The sequence below is a fragment of the Panthera pardus genome, unplaced genomic scaffold (assembly GCF_024362965.1).
Source record: "Panthera pardus isolate Hobbes unplaced genomic scaffold, ASM2436296v1 HiC_scaffold_10, whole genome shotgun sequence".
Taxonomy (NCBI): domain Eukaryota; kingdom Metazoa; phylum Chordata; class Mammalia; order Carnivora; family Felidae; genus Panthera; species Panthera pardus.
Genome location: NW_026526655.1, coordinates 73589540 through 73595678, shown reverse-complemented (window position 1 = coordinate 73595678; position 6139 = coordinate 73589540).

The window sequence follows — 6139 nt, the reverse complement described above, 5'->3', positions numbered from 1 at the left end:
TGCAATTGCCAGATTCATACTGGATTGAATTTGGTTTGATGCCCAAATTAGTCTTTCCTTTGGTCCCTGATAGAGTGATCATCTTAGAAGTGCTTCTTATCAAGGGGATAAAAACTTTCTATGGACAAGCTCTCCAATTTTTTGACAAAGGGGTCATCAGACATTGGGAGCAGACATCAAGGAAAACTAAAGAATATCCCCCTTATGAATTAATAGGAGTATTATAATTCATACAAGAGAATAAAATTGCTGGTTTGAGAATTTCTTCTTGAAGATAGGAAAAATGACTAGATCAGTGATTTTAAAAATACCAAGGCCCAGATCTCCTTGACCAACTGAATTAGAATTTCTAGGGGTGGGGGCCAAGGTATCAATACCTTTTAAAGCACCCCAGGTGATTTCGAAATGTGGTTAGAGTTTAGAATCACTGAGGTAGATGAACGGCATGCTTTTGCAGAATAATGATTCATAGATTCCACTGGGAAATCTCCAGATAGTGAAAGCAGTTTTGCAGAGTAAAACAGAAAGTGTAAGAGAAGTTGGAGGAGAAAGTGGATGGCAGTATTTCTCCAACTTTAATGCTTTAATGTGCACATGAGTGGCATAAGAGTTAGTTAAAACCAGATTTTGATTCAGTGGGTATAGAGTGGGGACTGAGATTCTACATTTCTAACAAACTTCCCAGGCAATGCTGCTGGGGTGCTGCTTCCCTGACCACATTTTGTCTAACAGAGAACTATGGGTAAATGTCCTCTTGCCCCTCACCAAGAGAAGAAAGGAGGTGTCCTTTTGCCTTAAGATTTTGAGGCTTATTCTGAAGAAGGAGAGTGTATTAACATCATGGAATGCTTTATTTTTGAAACCAGCTATGATCCACTAACTAATTAAGAATCTGTTACTCTAAATGTTTTTGAGGAGGAAGTTAATAGTACTTCTGTTCCACTTCCTGAACAGTTAAATTTAATTCAACAAATAGAATTTAAGCCTTAGGGATTAAAAAAAGATATATGAGACAGCTTGCATGAGGGAATTCACAATCTTTCTGGGGAAACAGAAAATTAACATGTGAAATGCTAAATCAATGCTCTAGGAGCACAGTGTGGGGAATCCATATTGACCAGGGAGGAAAGACGCTTGGAAAAGCCTTCATGGAGGAGGTGATATTTGAATATGAAGTTGAAGAATGAGTAGGATTCCAATTCATGAAAAATGGGGGGGGAAGGGGAAGGATGCTTCAGAACAAAGGACTAAAGCAGGGGTTCCTAACTTTGGCTGCACATCAGACCATCTGGGAAGCTTTAAAAAGTACTTTCAGCGTCTAAATTAATTGGAGCCCAAGAACCAGTGTTTTTTGAAAAGCTCCCTGGTGATTTTAATGTGCAATTAGGTTGAGGATCACTGGAGATGTATAAAGACACAAAGTTTTTGTTAAGATTTTTTGAGGTATTTGGAAGGAAGTGGGAGAAATGTAGAGCAAAGAAGTCCCAGATGGTTCTTGGCAAAGATGGCTTGACCCACTGTGGTGTGGGGAAGAAAACTTGTTATCACTAATAATTAAAGTAGTATATAATTATTACTGAAATAACTGAAGGCTGTGGATGATGTGCTTCATAAATATGAATTAGATTGAATTAAGGTCATTCCTATAGTAGCAGTTAGTCTTGCATTCTCTGTCATGTATTATTATACCGAGAGATAGGAAGTGCTGGTGGCCCAGCTAGGACTCCTGTGATGGAGGCCTGGGGCAGTGGCCACCAGGGAGGAAAGGGGATAGATTCAGTATAGTTGATGGAGTGAGTCCTCAATGTCAGTGTTACTCCCAGTGTGGTTCTTGGACCAGCAAAATCTGCATGAATGAGGAACGTTATTAAAAATGCAAACTCTGGGGGCACCTGGGTGGCTCAATTGGTTAAGTGTCCAACTCTTGATTTCAGCTCAGGTCATGATCTCGTGGTTGTGAGATCAAGCCCCAGTTAGGGCTCCATGCTAGCTAGGAGCCTGCTTGGGATTCTCTCTCTTCCTCTCTCTGCCCCTCTCCTGCTCACATGTGGATTTACACACATTCTCATTCTCTCTCTCTCTCTCTCGATCTCTCAAAATAAAGAAATAAACATTAAAAAAAAGAAGAGATGCAAATTCTGATACATACATCCCCAACCTGTTGAATCAGAATTTCTGGAAAAGGAGCCCATGAAGAGTCCAGTGATTCTTATGTTAGCTAAACTTTGAGGAGCACTGGTCTACAGAGCTGAAAGAGGCTGCAGGACTCATAGACTACATGCACACATAGCCTCAGACCCAGACATACACAAAACCCATCGAAAGTCAAGAAGGAGACAAAGAAGTGTGTGAGATGGAGAGACAGTAGTGAGAAAGGCCCTCTCTACAGGGCATATGGGAGGATTACCATAGGAACATATGGCTGCTGGTTCAGGATGCAGTGCTCATGTGACAGAGGAAGGGACAGGTGGAGTAACAGCCATGGCATTGCTAGGATGGATGGTGTGGCCGGAGTATGCTGGGACGTCACACCCAGGATGATGAGTGGGAGTGAACCCGCTGAATCACATTGGTGATGGCGTGAGGGGCTGGCACCATGAATGGCTGCAAGGTCTTCTGGCTGTAGTGCTTTCTTTCTGGCAAGCCAGCTTCCTTTGGCTCCTTAGTAATTTTTCCACATTCTCTCCTGGGAATCTGGTGGAGGAATGCTTCTGGACAAATAGTTTCCACACAAAAATGTCTGCCTTCTTCTCTTACTTCTGTTTTTCGGCTTCACTTACCTTATTACAATAATTCTGTATTATTCTGTCACACATTTGCTAAAATTTGGTTGTCTCACTCCCCCTTCTCTAAGCTCTTTAGCCTCATGTTTTCTCCTTCACGCTTTTTTTGAGCATTCCTTTTCTTGAGAAGCTATAAGTCCTGTTTCTACAGAACTACATGCCCATTTATTCTTTCTTTGTGCCTATTATAACCAAATTCAGTCTCTCAGGTTCTTACTCAGCTCTGTGCTTTCAGTGCATCATCCATTTCACTTATTTCTCACTAAAATCTTCTAAAGTGACAAAGGTCACATTTGTCAACTATGTTGACAGAACTAAAAACCTCTTATTGATCAGGTGGGCTAACGCTGTTTAAAATATCAGTGGCTTCTTGCTCAATCTAAAACAGTGATGAAGTAAAGAGAGGTGTCTACTATTCAGCCATTCAGAGATCTAGAGCCTTCCATCTCCTGCATTTAGCCAGAAGGCAAGGGATTGAGTGAGATACTGGTTTTTAGGAGTCACGCCGAGAAGTAAGTGTGTCACTTCCACCCAAATTCCACTTGCCAGAACTCAGTCAGATGACCTCACCTCACTGCAGGGAAGTTGGGAATACATTCTACAATGCTTTCAAGAGGGAGAAGAATTGGGGTCTGGTGAACACGCTGCATTCTTTGCCACACCCTACTTTTTCACGTCAGTCTCTCTAAAGCTGGTGTCTTTCAGACTCTCAATGTTGGGAGGTGTAATAATGAGGGCTAGTTATTCTCTGTTCACTGTACATCAAGTGGGTCACAAACATTATCTCTGGCTTTCGGGCAATATTGCAAAGCAGTTATTATTTTCACTATACCCATTTTATAGATGAGGAAACTAAAGAACAAAGATAAAGTAACTTACCCAAGAACCCAGGCAGTCTGAGTGCAAGCCCAGTAGCTTATGTTTTACAGTCCCCATGCAGAGAAAGAAAATGGCCACTATGGCCAGACAGAACTGGGGAAATGAGTGTTCTGTAATTTACTGGTTGTATAATCTTGCACGAGTTTTCCAATTTCTGTAAGCTTTGGCTTCTGCATTTGTAAACTGAATGATTAGTATTGCTTCATAGAGTGGATATAAGATTAAAACACAACCCACCAGCAACACTTGGGAATGTAGAGGTAAAACTATTTCTAAATTTAGGAAAAACAATGGAGTTTTCTCTGTCACTGTTTCTTCTTATTTTACCAACATAACATTATACCTTTGGCGAGAGAAATATCAGAGGTCCTCACAGGAACCCAAGCTATGTTCATAATCTGCAACCAGTTAGAATGTGCAATCGTTTCCACCGCAACGAGACATAAAGGTTCCCAAACTAAACTGAATACAAACATGATTATTTGGCTGCTCTGGCCCCTAGAGATAAATACAATTTTGTTGACAATGCTGCTGGGTGTTCAGAATTCATTATGATTCAGTTCACTCTTTAACATCTACACTCATAGCTGAACCTCACTAATTTTCATTCTATTAAATTATAAAATAACAAAACAATACTATCTTATTCTGCTTCTTGAATGTAACTTACCTAATATTTCATATTATTAAGATTTGTGTTATTTCATAAGAAATATTCTGAGAAAATTGTTTGTGGAATACTGTTAGGAAAATTGTGCTTCTGTATATTTTAACTTATATATATTTTTTTAATTATAAAAGCAACTCATGTTCATTATTTATAATCAAGGAAATAAAAAAAAAACCACTCCTTCCATCTAGGGGAGCCTGGGTGGCTCAGTGGGTGAAGTGTCTGACTCTTGGTTTTGGCTCAGGTCATGATCTCAGGGTTCATGAGATCGAGCCCCCTAATTGGGCTCTGTACTGACATGTGGAGCCTGCCTGGGATTCTTTCTCTCCCCCTCTTTCTCTGCCCCTCCCCCACTCATTCTCTGTCTCTGTCTCTTTCTGTCTCTCTCTCTCTCTCTCACACACACATACACACACTAAATAAACTTAAAAAAACTCCTATCTGAACACAAACACCATCAACTTATTTGCTTTTCCTCCAATCCTTTTTAATAAGTAGGTTTTAAAAGAGTCAGAAAATTTTTCCCTCTGCATTCTGCATTTTTTTACTTAACTTTATGTCATTAGCATTTCCCCATATTATGACATTTTCTTTGAAACACATTGCATACGGATATCAAGTGGTTGTGCCCTACATTCTATAGTCTATTGATGACTTTTATATGGAAGTATTTTCTATTACAAACAGCACTCAAATGGACACTTTTGTACCTAAAGATTTTTCACGTTTGCTTGGGATGATTCACAGAAATGGTCAAGGGAATAACCTTTTTAAATTTTTTAAAGAACTTTTGTTTTCTAAAAAGGTCACCCCTATTCATAATCCTACCAGTGGAAAGTTGTACAGTTTTCTTTTTTCTTTTCTCTTATTGTTTTTATTTATTTTTTGTTTATTGAAGTCTAAGTGACACACATTGTTACATTGGTTTTAAATGTACAACATAGTGATTGGATAAAGCTATAGATTACATTGTGTTCACACATGAGAGAATTCTGTGAGAACCATCTGCAAGAATTGAGCAGTTTTTATCTGACCTTTATTTTCTTAGCAACTACAGGAGCAAAAGTAAAAGCTCTTACATTCATCATCTTTCAAAATCTTCACATTAGCTCTTTTAGGTGGGGTTAGCAGATATTAATTTCCTCTGTAAAACAAGGCAATTGAGTTCTGGAAGGTCAAAGGAGTTAAATAAGTTACACCACATAGTGGTAGAGCAAGGACTTGGACCAAGTTCCTCCAAGTCCCATTCCTGGTCTCCTTGACCACTGCACTAGGTGTGCTCTGTGAGTCATAGTAACTGAAAATAGTCCATTACCTGGGAGGGGCATTGAGAAAGGGAGGAAGAAGAAGAAGAAGTTAGCTAGAGAAAGAAAAAGAAGAAAATAAGATGGAGGAGGAGGAAGGAAGGAAGGAAGGAAGTAAGGAAGGAAGGAAGGAAGGACATTTGTGATATTCATTAATTGTAGGTGCTAAGTTGCTTCCTCCCCTTCCAGCTCTCTGAGAGCATCTGTAACAGTCATAATGCAACTGGTAAGTAAAAAAGCTGGGATTAAACCTTAAGTTTCTCTGATGGAAAAAGTAGTGGCTCTTTCTCTATTTGAAAGAAAAAAGTACTACACTTTTATTCTAACTGTTAGTTTCTGGGAAACCACTGGGATGGAAAGCTTTGTCTTAGACATGAAAATTACAGAACTCACACATCTCTCTCTCTCTCTCTCTCTCTCTCTCTCACTTTCTCTTTCACACACACACACACACACACACACACACACACACACACACAAACACACAGTTGTCTCATCTTTGT